This window comes from Carcharodon carcharias, chromosome 15 (genome assembly GCF_017639515.1).
Source record: "Carcharodon carcharias isolate sCarCar2 chromosome 15, sCarCar2.pri, whole genome shotgun sequence".
Taxonomy (NCBI): Eukaryota; Metazoa; Chordata; class Chondrichthyes; order Lamniformes; family Lamnidae; genus Carcharodon; species Carcharodon carcharias.
The window spans coordinates 130985581-131003669 of record NC_054481.1 but is presented as its reverse complement, the minus strand read 5'-3'; positions in this window follow the sequence as shown (position 1 = coordinate 131003669).

The window sequence follows — 18089 nt, the reverse complement described above, 5'->3', positions numbered from 1 at the left end:
GATGAAGAGAGAGACAGTAAAGTATCTAACTCACATAGATTGTAAATAGCTGAGGCCCCAGCATCCTTGCGGCACTCCATTATTCACTGACTGCCAACTTGAAAATGTCCTGTTTATGCCTCTGCTTCTTGCCTGTTAACCAATTCTCTATCCATGCTAATATATAACCCCCAACTCCATGATCCCTAATGAGTCGAGGTGGCTTTTGCAGAGATATAGTTCACCACGACTCATGGGGGAGCCTTAGTCTGGAGTTGGTAACCAAAAACAAAATCAGGAATTCAACATTCTTTTTGGAAAAAAATTCCCCCAATTATATTTTCATAAAATTGTCAATCAAAGAAGCCAGTGAAAGTCCCACTGAAGAAACCTTTAATCCTGTCCAAATAAACACACAGGCACAATACAAAACATTTCAAAGAAAGATCAAGCCATTAAAAGTTAATAAAACAATCAATCAAACTAGCTGTCCCATTGGAAACTGCGTCCGGAGCCCACTGGTGAGCTGATTTTTTGTCATCTTTAGAGCTGGATCAAGCATTCGTAATGTTGCCATCTGGCAAACAGATGTCTGGCCGTATGTTCAAACTGATTTTGTTGATATAGTTGCCAGATGGCCACACTACGAATGCTTGGCTGAGGTAAAAGATTGACCGTTTTAGAGGAGGGGGATTTTTTTCTAAAGGGAATACTGAATTAGTGATTTTTTAAAAAAATTTCATGAGGATTTTAAAGAATTGCCAGTGTTATTATATGGTTCATGAGTTCCGCACCTAGAGGATAACTGGGTATGTGGGTGTAGATGATGGATGGGGGATGGGTGGGGTGAAGGCGGGGGCTACAGGGCCTAACAATGATGAACTGAACTGTATTGATGTCCCAGTAAACAGAGGCGAACCTTTCTAACCTGCCTACCTCACCACCTGAGCCTCCATTGCCACCTCGGTCTGCCTCCAGAGGCAGCAAGCCCATCTCCAGCCCACGTCCCCCTCCCCAACATGAAAAAAGGGCAGGCAGGCTCCTCCAGGATGGAGACGGGATTGCAAAGTTGGGAAGTTTCACGTCTCCTTGACAAAAAGACTGGCCCATGGTATATATTTTGCTTTCTTACTCCAATGTCAGATGCTTAAATGTATTTAACTATATTGGCCATCTAATGGCCCTGTTACCTAAATTATCTGAAGCCTTATAATTAATGGCACTTTTTTTAAATCATGTGCCCTGATTCCTATTCTGGTTTTATCTTCAACCTTGGATGAGAGCAGGAGGGGAAAACAGAATCATTAATGTGAACTAAAAACAGCAGTGGTATGGCATGGTTGCTGCTGCTGCTTGTAGCTACTCCTGCCAGGAAATCTGCTGTCATGGTATATCACACTCATCCATCTTGTCCCATCCTCACATATTCTCTGTAGCTCATCTGTAACCACTCTGTGACATCCGTCACCCAACTACACCCCGGTAGACCCCTCTTTCTGCTCCCTCCACTGTGTCCTCTGGAAGAGATCTCTCTGGCTTTTCAGCTCTGATCAAGTGGCTGAGATACTGACATTTTCATTTCTGGACCTCACTTTTTTAAGAGTTCTTTTTGTTATTGCAATTTCAAGCAGCTCTTCATTTGTCTTATGGTCTGTCTCTGGAATGTTTAGCCTACGTCTTAACATCCACATTTCAAAGGCCTCTATTTTCTTCCACAGATTTTTATTTATTGTCCAGGTTTCTGAGGCAGATGTCAAAGTGGATGGAGTGTAGCATCTAATGAATTTTTTCTTGTTACAACCTTGAGATTTCTTGATGTTAACACATCCTTCATCTTCCCAAAATTACTTCTGGCTATCTCTATCCTTCATCTAATTTTGGCATCACATCTACCATCTCCTGTTATTATTTGTCCTAAATAGACAAACTTATCTACTTATTCCAGTGTGACACCATCCACTTCAACCTTCACTGTAGTTTATTCTAATGTATTGCCTCTGACCACCATTGTTTTTATCTTTTTGGTGTTCATACTTAACCCATATGCTAAATTTCTTCATTTTTCTTGATTTATGATATTTTGTAGAGTTTCTTTGGATTCTGCAAGAAGCACTGGGTCATCAGTTTACAGCAATTTATGTTCTTGCCCCCAGTTTTTGCCTCTGGAAGTACATCTGATTCTGAATATTTATTGTGTGTACAGATTTGAATTATTTTGATGACAGTACCCAGCCTTGTCGTACTCCTCTCTTGAAACATGTCTGATTGTCCATCTTCTACCCTTCTATTTGGTCTCTCCATATAGTCTCTGGATAAATCTCACATCTTTACTGTCAATGTCACATTTCAGCAACATGTTCACTAGCTTTTGGTGATAAACACAAATCAAACGCTTGTTCATTGTCTCTTATTTACTTCTAGATATTTATCAAAGATTGTTCTTAGGTTAAATATTCCCTCTCTTGTTCCTATGCCAGGTCTAAATCCAGACTGTTTCACAAATTTCTGCTTCAAATGTGTTTTTTTTTCTATTATGATCACTTTAATGAGATGACTCATTTAGCTTTTCATTCTGAAATGACTGCACTCCCTTGCTTCAGGTTTCTTGTGTAACAACAAATAATGAATGTTTTAAGTCACTTGGAATCTATCCTTTGGTATATATTTGATCACAAATTTCTGTTACCAGTTCTACTTCTGTTTTTCCATGGGCTTTTAGATGGTCTGTTGTTACTTCATCTTCGGCTGGAGCTTTTCCTGTACTCATCAATTTTAAAGCTTTCTTTACCCCTGACATAATGTTTGGTCCATCGTTTGCCTCTATATCTTGAGGACTCACTCGATTTGGATCATCGGACAATTCACTTATATATTCTGTCCATCTTTTAACCAATGCATCCCTTCCAAACATTATTTTAGTAGCTTTGTCTTTTATGTAACCACTGTTGTCATCCCTTTCTTTCTGTCTGTCAAAGGTTTCACCTTCTGGTACTTAACTCTCATTTTGTGCATTCTTTCCAGCTCCAATACTTCATCAGATGTCTCATTAGTTCATCTTTCTTTAGCCTGCTGCCTACATGCTTTCTTTATTTTCTTTACCATTTCATCATACTCAGGCGTGTTTCTTTTCTTTTCTCTTTCTATCATCATTGCCAGGATCTCATCTGCCATCTACTCTCTGTCTCTTTTCCATTTTGGTCATATTTTCTTTGCAGCAGATTGTATCCTCTCTTTCATGTTTTCCTGTTTGCTTTCTATTTCTGGTTCTGAGACCCCTGTTCTGATTCCTCAATCCTCAGACATTCATGTAATTAAAGCAAAATGCTGTGGATGCTGGAAATCTGAAATACCAACTGCAAGTGCTGGAAAAACTCAGCAGGTCTGTCAGCATCTGTGGAGAGAGTAACAGAGTTAACATTTCGAGTGCATTATGACTCTTGGACACAAAATGTTAATTCTGTTTCTCTTTCCACCGATGCTGCCCGAGCTGTTGAGTTTTGCCTGCACTTTCAGAGACATTCATACTTGCTTTTCACTTGTAGAGTTAATGCCTCTCTGATGTTCTCATCCTTCAGCATGACAAGGTCTAAATCATCCTTCAGCATGTCAAGGTCACTTTTTAAAATATTTTCAGTTTCATCTTAATTTATACCACGAGACAACAATCTGAATTTATATCCATGCCAGGAAACATTCTAAAACATTGTTTCCCCATCACGTAATCTTTTTGATTTCTATACATATCACCTGAACATCTCCAAGTATATAGTCTTCATTTTCGTTGCATAAAGGTGTTTGCCACCATCAGACCATTTTCTTGACAAAATTGTATCAGTCTCTCTTTAATTTCTTGATCAAAGGCCATATTGACCGACATGCGTCCCTGATGTTCCTTCATCAACTTTAGCGTTTAAGTAGCCCCGTTACAATTACCACATCAGTGAAAAGCAAGTATGAATGTCTCTGAAAGTGCAGGCAAAACTCAACAGCTCGGGCAGCATCGGTGGAAAGAGAAACAGAGTTAACATTTTGTGTCCAAGAGTCATAATGCACTCGAAATGTTAACTCTGTTACTCTCTCCACAGATGCTGACAGACCTGCTGAGTTTTTCCAGCACTTGCAGTTGGTATTTCAGATTTCCAGCATCCACAGCATTTTGCTTTAATTACATGAATGTCTGAGGATTGAGGAATCAGAACAGGGATCTCAGAACCAGAAATAGAAAGCAAACAGGAAAACATGAAAGAGAGGATACAATCTGCTGCAAAGAAAATATGACCAAAATGGAAAAGAGACAGAGAGTAGATGGCAGATGAGATCCTGGCAATGATGATAGGAAGAGAAAAGAAAAGAAATTTGATGAAATCAGGACTAACTGTGCCGTTGGAGATTCAGAAGAGCGTGTTACCATAAAATGCCTCTGTTTTCTGTTCATTGTGTTTTTGTGTCAGGGCTTAAACTTATGAAAGCCAAATCAAAAGGCTTTCCTTTGATCTTAATCATGATTACTCTTTCTGAAGTTGATCAGTAACCTTGAACTGATCTCTTGCATTTTTTGTTCACTAGGATTCCGACTCCACTCTTTTCCACCTGACCAAATTCTAATCATCTCACTTCCGCAAGTCCTCGAAAGTCAATACTATGCCCATCCATTACCTGTACGCAATTATCAAGCTTTCCTGCCTGATATAAAGTCCATACATTCCATATTCCCATTCTCAAAAAGCTACCTCTTCCATTGAGTGTAATGGGCTCAGAAGCTGACTCTCTTGTGGGTTTAGGTCAACCCTGTCATCAATGTGTTGGTTACTTCATTGGACAAGGGCTTCTACTTCCCTGTCACTACTTACAACGTATCGGCTGTGTGTGTGTGTGTGTGTTGGGGAGGGTGGAGGGGGGAGTGGGGGGAGAGGGCCCAAGCAGTGCTGATTTTGTAATGCAAGCAAAATGGAGGCTGTGTCAGCCCACTGCACAGACAAGTCTGTGCCAGTGACAGGATCTGTTGGCCCTGCCAAAATTTCAAAGTCTGGTCCCTCCAAATTGAATAGGGACATGAGAAATGGGTGAGTGGAAGCCTACCAGCAGTGTAACTGGCAGAAGGTGGGGAATTCAGTAAGGTACTAAAGAGCAGCCACTCGCCATTAAAGTCTGTTCAGTGGGAGAAACAAAAATATGATGAAGAGGAAGACAAATGTGGAGGAGAAAGAGCACAATGGAAGAGAGAGAGGTGAATGATGAGAAACTTTTATTTGCAATTTACCACTACAAGGTTCCCTTAGCTAACTGTTTTGGTGGGGTCCACTCTGACAAAGTTTGAGAACTACCCAAGTCAGCAATTTTTATTCAGATTTATTGTCAAGCATGACGTCAGTGAAAGTATGTTTGTAGGGTAGTAAGTGGTTAGGGCAAGGTGTTAATTAGACAGGACATGCATGTGTGTAGCTTCCCAGTGTCCTTACCACCGTTTTGGTGGTAGCTGTGCCCATGGTCCAGGTTAAGATATCAACTGGTGGTAACACACTGCAAAACGCCAGTTAAAGTACAGTCAGTGAAAATTTACAGTTTGTTGGTTCTGGGAACACATTGTGGGATTTTATTTGTCTACAATATAGGCACAAGGGCCGGACAGAGCAATCTCCCTGGCCGTATCTTCTTAATTGCTGATACACATGGGACTCTTTGTCCTGCTACATGCTTATTCTTTCAACTGTGAAGTTGTACAGCATCCACAAGATCATGATGATATTAGACAAGTTTCTTGGGCTAAGGAGAAACACCCAACTTGAGCAGATAACAGTGGAATCTTTGCAAAATCATAGGACACTTTGCAAATCCACACACAAATCCTCGGCATTTTGTTTGATACTATTTTAATTACAGTGAAAGGCAGGAATACTGGGGCAAAGTTTGTGAATAATAATGTTCTCAAAGTACAGATTGATCCCCTGTATACCAAAAGAAACTTTCTCCTGATGACTTAAACAAGTGTGATGTATTCATCTGTAGACAGGGTGCAAATTCTGTATGATGATGCCACCATGACCTTTAATGTGCACTTGCTGACACATCTTCCCAGAAGTGTAGAGTTGTGGGTTCCCGTGCATTCATTCATGCTTCCCCTTTGAGGCATGCAATTGGCAGGTGAAGTAACAACTCAAAGGGTAGAGGGGAATTATCTCCCAAGTAGTGAATAAGTTTCTCTTCATGCAAACTCTGCCACTCATGATGGGTGAGTTGGCAAGCTCACCATTAAATGGAAGATTCTGTTGCGCAAAGCTAAGCTGAAAGGAAGGAGAGAACAGAGCCCATGAAACCCTCAAAGAGGTAGACATTTTTGGCAAAGGTGACATGTGGGCCTTCAGTCCTCAAGAAGTAACAGCTTTAGCTGAAAGGGGCTATACTCTTGAAATGGCTCATGGATATCACAGAATGTGCGAGGATGAGGTGTTCTTTTGTACACCAAGTATGGAGCTGAAACTATATGCAAAGAAATAATTCTCTTATTTTATTTGGCAACCAACAAATTGGACAGCTACAAAGCATCTTGGCATTTCAAGGTCATTGCCTAATGATTATCAAAGAACAGTTGATGTAAGACACTGCCCCATTCCAGGATCCAGAAACAGGATGCACTGTACATCTGAGGATTTGCACAGGCATTTCTACTGACATCCAGGCAGGGCTGAGTGAAGACGCAGTGGTCACCTGTGTTAAAATGGAGTTTGGTGATAAATCCTACGTTGCATATTTTCCAAATTACATGACCCTGAACTGGACCTCTGCTCATTTGAACATTTTGTGCTTGCCAGTGTCGAGACACAAAGTACAGCAGCCGGAGTACAGCCAAGTGGATAGTTCACACAAAAGACCATTTAAAATCCTGAGAGGATTAGAATAGCAGAGTTCACGAATTGTGTGGAAGACTTAAGATATTGGAAAGAAAAATAAAACTCCAGAATGAGGAAGTGGTTGACACTGCTCGGAAAGAATTAAATAAGACCCATTTGGAATGGGATCAGGCGAAACTGCAAGATCTTTAAAATGTTCAAAGATCAAACCCAGCAAGAACACGAAACAGCAAGATAAAAGCAAAATACTGCGGATGCTGGAAATATGAAACAAAAACAGAAAATGCTGGAAAAACTCGGCAGGTCTAACAGCATCTGTGGCGAGAGAAACAGAGTTAACGTTTTAAGTCCATATGACTCTTCTTCAGAGGTAAAGAGAAGTAAAAATGTGATGAATTTTATACTGTTTAAGGAGTTGGAGCAGGTGAAGCTGGACAGAAGGTCAGTGATAGGTGGGGGCAAAGGAGAGATTGACAAAGATGTCAAGAACTAAAGGACAAAGGGGTGTTAATGACATTGATCCTGGCTAAAGGAGGTGCAGATGGTGGCATTAAGGTAAGAAAGCAGAATGTGATAACAGCAGGTCAAGGGTCAGAGAAAATAAAACACAGGTTCTGAGTTCTAATTGTACGATGCTGAAATTCTGCTCATCCTATTTGTTCCATGTACTGGCTTTTGTTTTGGTTAAATTTTTATAACTTTATCATATATGTGCAATTGTGGAACAGAATGAAAAGGTTATCTGTGCAGTATGTGGTATGTTATTTGTTATAAATTTATGCTGTTATGTACTTCTCTTGAAGAAATTGTAAGTCATTGTAAAGAAATGTTCACTGCAGTTGAAGTTTTCTTTCTGCCAAGGTGCAAGGTGTTATGAAAACTATACTTACGTAATGTTGAAAATGGAGGTTGAGAACTTCAACTTCTGATGGACCTAGGAGCTTTTGTGCATGCGCAGGTCGGCATTTTTACATTCTTTGGGCCCAGTGTGCCTATGTGTAAGGAAAAATGGTTTAAAAGCATGGGTCAGGAGATCAGCTGTGGAACGCCATCAAGAAGAGACCCAGGCAGGGGACAGTGAGAGGTCCCAAATGGAGAGGGATCAATGAGATGTCCCAATAGGAGAGTCCCAGAGAGGGGAGAGGGACGGGAAAAGATCCCAGTTCAGTTAAAAAGAGGGAAGTAGAGAAACAGGTTCCAAATAGGAAAAAAGCTGCAGGTAGCAGACTTCACGTAAAGCGGGTTCAAGGGAAGCCCTGGTAATTGAAGGGGGCTCAGGAGAAGCCCTGAAAGTCCAAGAAGGCAGTTGAACTTTGGTGATTCGGTGCTGCAGGCTGTTGGGGCAAAGGTACCCCTTTGGAGCTGTAGTGTTCCTCTTGGCATGGCCAAAGAGCTGAAGTTGTGTTTGTGAGTTGGGTGTTTGAGTGCAGACTCAGGAATCCAGGGGAACGGAATCTCAGGAGACAAGATCGGAATCCTGCGAGGTGGGCCAACATTGAGTTGGGGCAATGTTTAGAGAGAATTGCCAGGTTAGACCTTTGAAGGTGAAGACTGGAATCCCTCATGAGAGAGACAGAATTTCAGTGAGATTGGTTAACTCAAAGTGTGACTGACGTCTGGGTGGGTTGTTGAGAAATCTGTGGACTCTATCTTGGTCGCATCTGTCATTTATTGTATGGTGTGGTGTGTTTGACCACAGTTGGCTTGTTAATTCATATGTACCTTGTACTTCCTGGAATGTTAGAGAGATATTGTAAATCATTTTATCTTTCTGATCTTGTATAGTAAAATTTATTTTTGTTTGTTCAAAGCTCGCAGAATCTTGCGGCTTTATTCACTGGGCAAGTGTCTTGAATCTCAAATGTTGTCTACTTTAAACAAAACATTATCGGTCCTTAACCCAGTCTTACAAAAAAACTTGGGGGTCTGGACTAGAACCATAACAAGATACAAATATAAGTAAGATATCAAAAATATATCTCCAAACATGCAAATCTCCGTTGAATTTATCACTTAAGTAATTTTTTGCAATTTACCTTCTGCAATAAAAGTTTTTTATCAATGAAGCAATTAACATGCCCCTCAGATGGATCTTCATTAAGAAAACATACCAGTCATGAGGCAAGATAAAGGTTGGTGAGGGGGAGTGTGGGAATGGGGACGATACAGACTGGGGAGAGGGACATAGCAGGGGGCTGTTAGGGAGTGACAACCGAAGCTAGTGGGCAGAAACAGTGGCCAGTTGCTGCATTGTGGAGGAGACAGCATCCAGCATCTGCATGGGGCAACATGGAAATTACAGCTCTGAAGAAGTCATACGGACTCGAAACATTAACTCTTGTTTCTCTCTCCACAGATGCTGCCAGACCTGCTGAGTTTTTGCAGCATTTTCTGTTTTTATTTCAGGTTTCCAGCATCCACAGTATTTTGCTTTCATCATGGAAATTCCTGCATTTGTGGCTGGCAAGAGGGAAATCTGAGGAAGATTCATCTGGTGGGCGCAAGGGTAAATTCAGACCCGAAGATTAATTGAATTAAAATGAATAACAAAGTCAGAGATTGAGATCATGACATAATCAGAGATGGATGAGAGAGAAGCATTCACTGGTGCTTGGTTAAGTAAAATTAGTAGCAGGTGCCATATGGTTCCAGCTCACGTCAGCTAAGAAGTACTGGTGCCTGCTGGTACCAGTCAAATCCAGCTGAGATCTGTTCAAAACCAGTTCTCATCAATTCAGGCTTGAACTGATCTAGTACTGGTACAAACTGTTGTTTTAGTTCTGGGTGTTGCAGGAAACAAAATGTAAGTAGGCATCAATCGGGAGCTCAACCGTAATTCTGGTTAAGATATTTTGTTATTATATGGCAGGTGGTATTTGTCAGGTTGACCAAATATCAGAGGGAAACTTGGCCAGGCAATCACAACAATTTTGCAACTTGTATTTATTACGAGAATGTTTGTGCAATGAAGTCAGAAGTAATGATCCACTGCCACCTTTAGAGATTTTAAAGGCTAAATTAAAACATTTATTAACAAAAAAAAACTTAAACACACAAGGTTACAGTTACACATTTACATTTTTTTTTGTTTCCCCAAGATTTCTAGTTAACTAGACTCCCAACTACACACCCCTTTCAGGCAACAATCCAAATAGATTCTTAATCTACAAAACATCCAGCAATATTACCTGAAGCACCCACTGTTGCTGTAAGGGAGGTAATTCACAGCTTCTCTCTCTCTCTCAACAATGGAACTCCAAATGCTTTTAGCAAAATTTTGGTTACTGGGGCAGCAAACATCTCCAGGGTGTCTAGAAACTGCTACTTCACAGCACGCTCTTCAAGATCTCACATGGCCACACCCATACAGATTTCCATCTTTCTTTAAATATATTTTCCTCTCTTTTGAGCTGTAAATCTCGTTGTTTCAAACTTTCTTCGGATGTTACTTTTCCCAGATTATAAAAATCTTTCATGTTGCCATTGTGGCCAGCGCTTTAGGTAAAAATAAACTTATTAACTCTGCCTTATTTATCTTGTCCCTTTGAAAATCAAACAGCCTCTCAACTTAGCTAGAAATGCAAATTCCATTCACACTGTATCTGCTGTAACCTCATCTTAGCTTACCCATCTCCATTTCAAATGCTTGTTTTACACCTAATCCCTTCTGATGATTCAAACCTTGCAGTCTGGCTGCCCCCACCCAGGCAATGCTCAGCTTTTCAGTGCACTAAGTTGGCCAGCCAGCTTGAAATCGCAGTGGTGGGCCAATCGTGGTCGGGGTCCCGTTTCCCGATCGTTCCTGGACCTGCTGGTTGTGTGTGCCCAACGAGGGAAAATTTCAGACCATAGTGTTTGAGAGAGGAATTTTGGGCCAGAGCACTTTCAGGAGTCCCTTCTCTTCAGAAGCTGTCAAAAGGACTTTTCATGCCCATCTGAGTAGGCAAATAAGATCTCAGCCAAGTGTCTCAGTCAAAAGGTAGCACCTCTAACAATACAGCACTCCCTGGATACTTCATCTACAGCCTAGACTATGTGTTTGAGTCAGGTTTGGGGCTCAAACCTGCAGCCTTCTACCTGAAAGGCAACACTGCTACCAATGGAGTGAAGTTGACAGTGAAATATGTAGAAATTGTTCTGTGTCAACAATATTTCATACATAACACTGAGCTAAACAACCAGTTAGTCTGTTTTGGTGGCAGTAGTTGAGAATTAATTGGCAAGGATACTGAGAGAACTTCCTGTTTAATCCAAAAATATCTTATATTCAGAAGCAGAAGTACAGAGTATCCTGAGGACAAAGCACAGAGGAGATGCTAATGCAGACAGCTTGCCAGTAGCAATAACTAACATCTTTGCATTGCAATACCTAAGAGGCTGGGCGTGGTTAGCTGAGCAGGTCCATTCAGTAGTCAGTATAATGTCTCCACTTGTCCACTACCAGCTGCTGCTTTCCATGCAGCTCGGAAGGTGTTGCCAGTAAGGTCTCCTTTGAGATGTCAGCCAGCCAGACGGATTGAGGAAACAGCCATAAATGCTATCATGCCTCATAAACCACTATGTTTGGAGTCTTATTTCAAAATTTGATCTAAAAACACCTTCAGTCCCTGGCACCAAAACACAGAAAATGTTTGCCTTACTGTATTGAAGCTGCCTTTAGTAATGGTGGCGACTGCTATTGATCTTCAGAATTCTGTTAGAAACACAGAATCATTGCAACACAGAAGGAGGCCATTTGGCCCATCTTGTCAGTGCCAGCTCTCTGCAAGAGCAATTCACTCAATGCCACTCCCCCACCTTCCCCCCCACCACCTCCCACCACCCCCCCCACACCCCCAGCCCTGCAAATGTTTTCTCTTCAGATAATGATCCAATTCCCTTTTGAAATCCACAGTTGAACTTGCCTCCATCACTCTCTCAGACAGAACATTCCAGATCTGAACCACTCACTGCAGAATAAAAATTCTTTATGTCGCCATTGCTTCTTTTGCCAATCACCTCAAACCAGTGTCCTCTCATTCTCGACCCTTTCATCAATGGGAAAAGCTTCTCCCTGAATACTCTGTCCATACCCCTCATGATTTTGACTACCTCTATCAAATCTTCCCCCTGCCCTCTCTTCTCCAAGGAAAACAACCCTGTTTCTCCAATCTATCAAAGTAACTGAAGTTCCTCATCCCTGGGACCATTCTTGTGAATTTTTACTGCACCCTCTCTAATGCCTTCACATCCTTCCTAAAGTGTGGTGTCCAGAACTGGGTGCAATACTCCAGCTCAGCCCGAACCAGTGTTTAATACAAGTTTACCATAACTTCCTCGCTTTCTAAAGCCTCTATTGCCTCTGTTCGTAAAGCTCAGGATTCCATATGCCTTTTTAACAGTGCACTCAACTTGCCCTGCCATCTTCAATGGTTTGTGCACATATATCCCCTGATCCCAGGGCCAGGTTTCATAGAATCTGGGTATTGATGATCAGCAGCAAATTCTTTGAATGTTGCGCTACCTCAAGCAATAGCCTACCAAAGTTTGCAGAAAAATTCAGTAACACTATTGCTCACAGCGATGCAGACTCATTATTTAATGACACACACACACAGACATCTCACTGAAAATGAGCTGCAGTTTCCATCTCTCTGCTGACACCTAGTGAAAAAAGAAAATGTCATTCTGGGACTTTATCACGACTGTAATAGTTAGTAATGGGGGGTGCTGGTTAGCTCACTTGGCTGGATGGCTAGTGTGTGGATCAAATCAACACCAACAGCATAGAGTTCAATGCAGGGTCCAGCTAAGGTGGATTCAGGACCCATCTCTTCACCCTACCCATAGTTTAAAAAAAAATCACAGCACTTTGCTATGGTTTGGAAAATAATCGCCAAGGACCTGCCTTCGGACAGAGAACAGAAGTAGTAGTTAATAAGACCATTTACAAGGAGTATTAATAGTCTTTTCAAAGCTCTTCTCCAAATTGGCCAACACTTTCCACCTCTGACCACCCTGCTGGGTAAAAATCTGTCCATAAATTTGGAAAATGTTAACTCCTTGGGGATTATTGTAGCTTCGATCGATAAATTATCACACAAAAACAAAATAACCCCCTGTTTCTGTATGAAATATATTTACTTCAGATGAGACGTTCCACTGAAACCCCATTTGGCTGTTCGGGTGGATCAGAAAGATCCCATGGCACCATTCGAAGAAAAGTAAGAGTTCTCCCAGCATCCTGAGCAATGACCCTCCATCAACCAAAACCAACAACAGCACTCATTCGTTACTCATTCGTTCCCTATTTGTGAGATCTTGTACATTTAGCTGTATAACAGTGACTGCGATTCCAAAGCACTTTATAGTCAATGGATTCTTTTTGAGCATCTTGAGAACCATCATATATATATGGACACCAGGACCGTCTGCATCAAGAAAGACAACTCCAGTCCATCTACAACAAAAACAGAATTACCTGGAAAAACTCAGCAGGTCTGGCAGCATCGGCGGAGAAGAAAAGAGTTGACGTTTCGAGTCCTCATGACCCTTCAACAGAACTGATTTTTTTTTACAAGGAGAGGGAAATATAAGCTGGTTTAGGGTGGGGGGTGGTGTGGTTGTAGGGACAAGCAAGCAGTGATAGGAGTAGATCATCAAAAGCTGTCACAGACAAAAGAACACAGAGGTGTTGAGGTTGGGTTGGGTGGGGGGAGAGAAGTGGAGTTGGGTTTGGGTGGGGGAGAGAAGTGGAGGGGGTTGGTGTGGATGTAGGGACAAACAAGCAGTGATAGAAGCAGATCATCAAAAGATGTCAACAACAACAGAACAAAAGAACACAGAGGTGTTAAAGTTGGTGATATTATCTAAACCAATGTGCTAATTAAGAATGGATGGTAGGGCACTCAAGGTATAGCTCTAGTGGGGGTGGGGGGCATAAAAGATCTAAAAATAATGGAAATAGGTGGGAAAAGAAAAATCTATATAATTTATTGGAAAAAAACAAAAGGAAGGGGGAAGAAAGAGAAAGGGGGTGGGGATGGAGGAGGGAGGTCAAGATCTAAAGTTGTTGAATTCAATATTCAGTCCAGAAGGCTGTAAAGTCCCTAGTCGGAAGATGAGGTGTTGTTCCTCCAGTTTGTGTTGGGCTTCACTGGAACAATGCAGCAAGCCAAGGACAGACATGTGGGCAAGAGAGCAGGGTGGAGTGTTGAAATGGCAAGCGACAGGGAGGTTTGGGTCATTCTTGCGGACAGACCGCAGGTGTTCTGCAAAGCGGTCGCCCAGTTTACGTTTGGTCTCTCCAATGTAGGGGAGACCACATTGGTTAGTTTCATACCCTTACGCCCTCATCTCAATGAATTTCGGGCTCGGCACGATGCTGAACTCTTCTTCCGCCGTCTTCGTCTCCATGTGGAGGGGGCGGTACCTGTGTGAGGTGGAGGGGGCGGTACCTGTGTGAGGTGGAGGGGGCGGTACCTGTGTGAGGTGGAGGGGGCGGTACCTGTGTGGAGGGGGGGCGGTACCTGTGTGAGGTGGAGGGGGCGGTACCTGTGTGAGGTGGAGGGGGCGGTACCTGTGTGAGGTGGAGGGGGCGGTACCTGTGTGGAGGGGGCGGTACCTGTGTGAGGTGCAGGGGGCGGTACCTGTGTGAGGTGGAGGGGGCGGTACCTGTGTGGAGGGGGCGGTACCTGTGTGAGGTGGAGGGGGCGGTACCTGTGTGGAGGGGGCGGTACCTGTGTGAGGTGGAGGGGGCGGTACCTGTGTGAGGTGGAGGGGGCGGTACCTGTGTGGAGGGGGCGGTACCTGTGTGAGGTGGAGGGGGCGGTACCTGTGTGAGGTGGAGGGGGCGGTACCTGTGTGGAGGGGGCGGTACCTGTGTGAGGTGGAGGGGGCGGTACCCGTGTGAGGTGGAGGGGGTGGTACCTGTGTGGAGGGGGCGGTACCTGTGTGAGGTGGAGGGGGCGGTACCTGTGTGAGGTGGAGGGGGCGATACCTGTGTGGAGGGGGCGGTACCTGTGTGGAGGGGGCGGTACCTGTGTGAGGTGGAGGGGGCGGTACCTGTGTGAGGTGGAGGGGGCGGTACCTGTGTGAGGTGGAGGGGGCGATACCTGTGTGGAGGGGGCGGTACCTGTGTGGAGGGGGCGGTACCTGTGTGAGGTGGAGGGGGCGGTACCTGTGTGAGGTGGAGGGGGCGGTACCTGTGTGAGGTGGAGGGGGCGGTACCTGTGTGAGGTGGAGGGGGCGGTACCTGTGTGGAGGGGGCGGTACCTGTGTGAGGTGGAGGGGGCGGTACCTGTGTGAGGTGGAGGGGGTGGTACCTGTGTGAGGTGGAGGGGGCGGTACCTGTGTGAGGTGGAGGGGGCGGTACCTGTGTGAGGTGGAGGGGGCGGTACCTGTGTGAGGTGGAGGGGGCGGTACCTGTGTGAGGTGGAGGGGGCGGTACCTGTGTGAGGTGGAGGGGGCGGTACCTGTGTGGAGGGGGCGGTACCTGTGTGAGGTGGAGGGGGCGGTACCTGTGTGAGGTGGAGGGGGTGGTACCTGTGTGAGGTGGAGGGGGCGATACCTGTGTGAGGTGGAGGGGGCGGTACCTGTGTGAGGTGGAGGGGGCGGTACCTGTGTGAGGTGGAGGGGGCGATACCTGTGTGAGGTGGAGGGGGCGGTACCTGTGTGAGGTGGAGGGGGCGATACCTGTGTGAGGTGGAGGGGGCGGTACCTGTGTGGAGGGGGCGGTACCTGTGTGGAGGGGGTGGTACCTGTGTGAGGTGGAGGGGGCGGTACCTGTGTGAGGTGGAGGGGGCGGTACCTGTGTGAGGTGGAGGGGGCGGTACCTGTGTGGAGGGGGCGGTACCTGTGTGGAGGGGGTGGTACCTGTGTGAGGTGGAGGGGGCGATACCTGTGTGGAGGGGGCGGTACCTGTGTGAGGTGGAGGGGGCGGTACCTGTGTGGAGGGGGCGGTACCTGTGTGGAGGGGGCGGTACCTGTGTGAGGTGGAGGGGGCGGTACCTGTGTGGAGGGGGCGGTACCTGTGTGGAGGGGGCGGTACCTGTGTGGAGGGGGCGATACCTGTGTGGAGGGGGCGGTACCTGTGTGAGGTGGAGGGGGCGGTACCTGTGTGAGGTGGAGGGGGCGGTACCTGTGTGGAGGGGGCGGTACCTGTGTGAGGTGGAGGGGGCGGTACCTGTGTGAGGTGGAGGGGGCGGTACCTGTGTGGAGGGGGCGGTACCTGTGTGTGGAGGAGGGGGTGGTACCTGTGTGAGGTGGAGGGGGCGGTACCTGTGTGAGGTGGAGGGGGCGGTACCTGTGTGAGGTGGAGGGGGTGGTACCTGTGTGAGGTGGAGGGGGCGATACCTGTGTGAGGTGGAGGGGGCGGTACCTGTGTGAGGTGGAGGGGGGCGGTACCTGTGTGAGGTGGAGGGGGCGGTACCTGTGTGGAGGGGGCGGTACCTGTGTGTGGAGGAGGGGGTGGTACCTGTGTGAGGTGGAGGGGGCGGTACCTGTGTGAGGTGGAGGGGGCGGTACCTGTGTGAGGTGGAGGGGGTGGTACCTGTGTGAGGTGGAGGGGGCGATACCTGTGTGAGGTGGAGGGGGCGGTACCTGTGTGAGGTGGAGGGGGCGTGTACCTGTGTGAGGGGGCGGTACCTGTGTGAGGTGGAGGGGGCGTGTACCTGTGTGGAGGGGGCGGTACCTGTGTGAGGTGGAGGGGGCGTGTACCTGTGTGGAGGGGGCGGTACCTGTGTGAGGTGGAGGGGGCGGTACCTGTGTGAGGTGGAGGGGGCGATACCTGTGTGAGGTGGAGGGGGCGGTACCTGTGTGAGGTGGAGGGGGCGATACCTGTGTGAGGTGGAGGGGGCGGTACCTGTGTGGAGGGGGCGGTACCTGTGTGGAGGGGGTGGTACCTGTGTGAGGTGGAGGGGGCGGTACCTGTGTGAGGTGGAGGGGGCGGTACCTGTGTGAGGTGGAGGGGGCGGTACCTGTGTGGAGGGGGCGGTACCTGTGTGGAGGGGGTGGTACCTGTGTGAGGTGGAGGGGGCGATACCTGTGTGGAGGGGGCGGTACCTGTGTGAGGTGGAGGGGGCGGTACCCGTGTGGAGGGGGCGGTACCTGTGTGAGGTGGAGGGGGCGGTACCTGTGTGGAGGGGGCGGTACCTGTGTGGAGGGGGCGGTACCTGTGTGAGGTGGAGGGGGCGGTACCTGTGTGGAGGGGGCGGTACCTGTGTGAGGTGGAGGGGGCGGTACCTGTGTGAGGTGGAGGGGGCGGTACCTGTGTGAGGTGGAGGGGGCGGTACCTGTGTGGAGGGGGCGGTACCTGTGTGTGGAGGAGGGGGCGATACCTGTGTGAGGTGGAGGGGGCGGTACCTGTGTGAGGTGGAGGGGGCGGTACCTGTGTGAGGTGGAGGGGGCGGTACCTGTGTGAGGTGGAGGGGGCGGTACCTGTGTGAGGTGGAGGGGGCGGTACCTGTGTGAGGTGGAGGGGGGCGGTACCTGTGTGGAGGGGGCGGGTACCTGTGTGAGGTGGAGGGGGCGGTACCTGTGTGGAGGGGGCGGTACCTGTGTGAGGTGGAGGGGGCGGTACCTGTGTGGAGGGGGCGGTACCTGTGTGGAGGGGGCGGTACCTGTGTGGAGGGGGCGGTACCCGTGTGGAGGGGGCGGTACCCGTGTGGAGGGGGCGGTACCTGTGTGAGGTGCAGGGGGCGGTACCTGTGTGAGGTGGAGGGGGCGGTACCTGTGTGGAGGGGGCGGTACCTGTGTGGAGGGGGCGATACCTGTGTGGAGGGGGCGGTACCTGTGTGAGGTGGAGGGGGCGGTACCTGTGTGAGGTGGAGGGGGCGGTACCTGTGTGAGGGGGCGGTACCTGTGTGAGGTGGAGGGGGCGGTACCTGTGTGAGGTGGAGGGGGCGGTACCTGTGTGAGGTGGAGGGGGCGGTACCTGTGTGAGGTGGAGGGGGCGGTACCTGTGTGAGGTGGAGGGGGCGGTACCTGTGTGAGGTGGAGGGGGCGGTACCTGTGTGAGGTGGAGGGGGCGGTACCTGTGTGAGGTGGAGGGGGCGGTACCTGTGTGGAGGGGGCGGTACCTGTGTGAGGTGGAGGGGGCGATACCTGTGTGAGGTGGAGGGGGCGGTACCTGTGTGAGGTGGAGGGGGCGATACCTGTGTGAGGTGGAGGGGGCGATACCTGTGTGAGGTGGAGGGGGCGTGTACCTGTGTGAGGGGGCGGTACCTGTGTGAGGGGGTGGTACCCGTGTGAGACGGGGCGGTACCTGTGTGGAGGGGGTGGTAC